The 2,424-nt window shown below is 41.5% G+C and overlaps 1 non-coding gene across 1 annotated transcript; it reads right to left on the reverse strand.

Moving 5' to 3' along the window:
• Positions 1 to 1,590: 1,590 nt before the first annotated feature.
• LOC118490846 lies at positions 1,591 to 1,697 on the reverse strand. Its single transcript, XR_004890071.1, has one exon. It is a non-coding gene; the product is annotated as a small nucleolar RNA R71 (small nucleolar RNA).
• Positions 1,698 to 2,424: the final 727 nt, after the last annotated feature.

Consider the following 2,424-nt stretch of genomic DNA (forward strand, 5'->3'; position numbering starts at 1 on the left):
TGGGTCAAATTTAGTAGGACCTCCTTCAATACCCAATGGTATTGGACGGTGGGGGTCCAAACTCTTTGATCCCCTCATATGTAAACTACTATTAAAACTTTAACCCGACTACTTAGGACTGTATCCCTGCTGACTCAGACTACTTAGCCGAGGGTAACGTCATCTTCAAAAGAGGGGCCTACCACAATATGCATTAATAACTTAATTAATTATCTTTCAATAATCCGACCCTTTAGAATTGTATCCTTGCTGACTCAAACTACTGGGTTGAGGGTAACGTCACCTTCAAAAGAGGGGCCTACTATAATAACTAAGATAATCTCTTAAAAAGTGCAAAGGTTCGGAAATAATCAAAGGTTACACTAAAGGCGAGTCGGATCCAAGTGATTCATCTTGTCTATCTGTTTTTATTTATTTTATTTTTATTTTCAGCATTTTAGTTTTTATTTCCTAGTTTAAAACCTTTTCCTAAATTTTTGATTTGATTACACGTTGAGGATAAATCGGTATTAAAAGCTCGTGTGTCCTTGGACGGCCTTGGTATCTTACCAACACTATACTATGCTCATGATGGGTGCACTTGCCCATATGTGTGTTTGGTGTTTGTAAATATCGTGTTTCATAAATTTAAAACTTGACTAAAGTGGTTAAAAAGGGCTAAAATATACATAAAAATATATCACACCAACTACGCATCAAGTTTTTGGCGCCGTTGCCGGGGACACAGGGATTTTAAGAAAGCTTAAAATCAACGGCCTAATCAGTTTTTCTTATTTTTCTATTTTTTTAGGATTTTTATTAATTTTTCAGTTTCTTCAGAGCTCAGCACGGGCCGTGCCTGGTCGGAGACAGGCCGTGCCCAGCGTTGTTACTGGCAGTTTTTATTTTCCGAGTCACAGAGAGCTGAGCACGGGGCCGTGTCGGTGCAACACGGGGCCGTGTCAAAACTCCCCAGTAACAGGGATCCGGAAAACAAATACTGTATCTCCGACCATGGGTCGTGTTCATTGAGCACGGGGCCGTGGTGAACCTTCTGACCAACTTTCTTCGTTGCAGGACTTGGAACCCAGGCAGCACACCTGAACTTTCTACGTAGTGTATGAGCTCCAGTTCCAGCAGAGACATAAAAGAGCCTTTAGACGAACCCGAACGCTTTCTAAGAAAAACACGTATATCTAAAAACCAAGAGAAAGTTTCGGGGGACCTACTTCCGATGGCGGACCAACGTACCCTCATGGATTACCTACGGCCCACCATAGGTAATCTTGGCGCTGCTATCAATGCACCGAATGTCGATGCCAACAACTTCGAACTTCGGCCGCATCTGATCCAAATGCTCCAAAATTCCGCGACCTTTCACGGCTTGCAGATGAAGATCCGCATTTGCATATTACCAACTTTTTGGAAATATGTGATACCTTCCGGATCAACGGAGCATCAAATGACGCCATCTGCCTTCGAATGTTTACATTTTCATTAAAAGACCAAGCTAAGGGTTGGCTTAATGCCCTCCCAGTTGGCTCGGTAAACACCTGGGATGAACTAGCCCAAAAGTTTCTATATAAGTATTTCCCTCCTGCTAAAACAGCTAAATTAATGACTGAAATTAATACATACTCACAAGAGGATGGGGAATTCTTATATGAAACTTGGGAAAGGTTCAAGAAGCTACTGAGAAAGTGTCCTCATCATGGTCTTGCGGTTTGGCAACAAGTATCCACTTTCTACAATGGATTGTTGCCACACACAAGACAAACACTCGACTCTAGCTCCGGGGGACTTTTAGGTAATCGTCGCCCAAATGAAATTTATAATAAATTGAGTAAATTGCTCAAACCAATTTTCAGTGGCACACTCCCCGAGGCAATAAATCTATTGCCTCAGGCGCCCATAAGGTTGACAAAAGCACTTCTTTACAAGCCCAAATCGAGGCCCTTTATTCAAAACTCAAAAAGTTAGAAATGACAAAAGCGGCCTCGGTTATGGCTTGTGAAGGGTATGGTGGGCCACATGAAAATTGGTGTTGTATGAAAGAATTAGATGATCAAACAGAAACAGTAAACAACATTGATAATAGACCTAGGCCGTCGGGTCCTCCAACGGGTACCTACAACCAAGGATGGCGTAACCACCCTAACCTTGGTTGGAGAGAACCCAGTAATAGTAGTAACCAACAAAATCTAAACCGATGAACAAACATTCAACAACCAAGAAATGAGTCGCAAAATTTCTCTTAATAACAAGGGGGACGAGAGAGGCTTGAAGATACTGTATCTCGCCTCATCTCCGACACCGAAAAGAAAAAATCGGATCGATTTCAACAATTGGAATTGAATTTTATAAATCAACAAGCTAGTATTCAAAACATTGAAAAATAATTAAATCAAATAGCTCAAAATTTCTCCGAGTGACCACAAGGCGCGT

The sequence above is a fragment of the Helianthus annuus genome, chromosome 3, assembly GCF_002127325.2.
Source record: "Helianthus annuus cultivar XRQ/B chromosome 3, HanXRQr2.0-SUNRISE, whole genome shotgun sequence".
Classification (NCBI taxonomy): domain Eukaryota; kingdom Viridiplantae; phylum Streptophyta; class Magnoliopsida; order Asterales; family Asteraceae; genus Helianthus; species Helianthus annuus.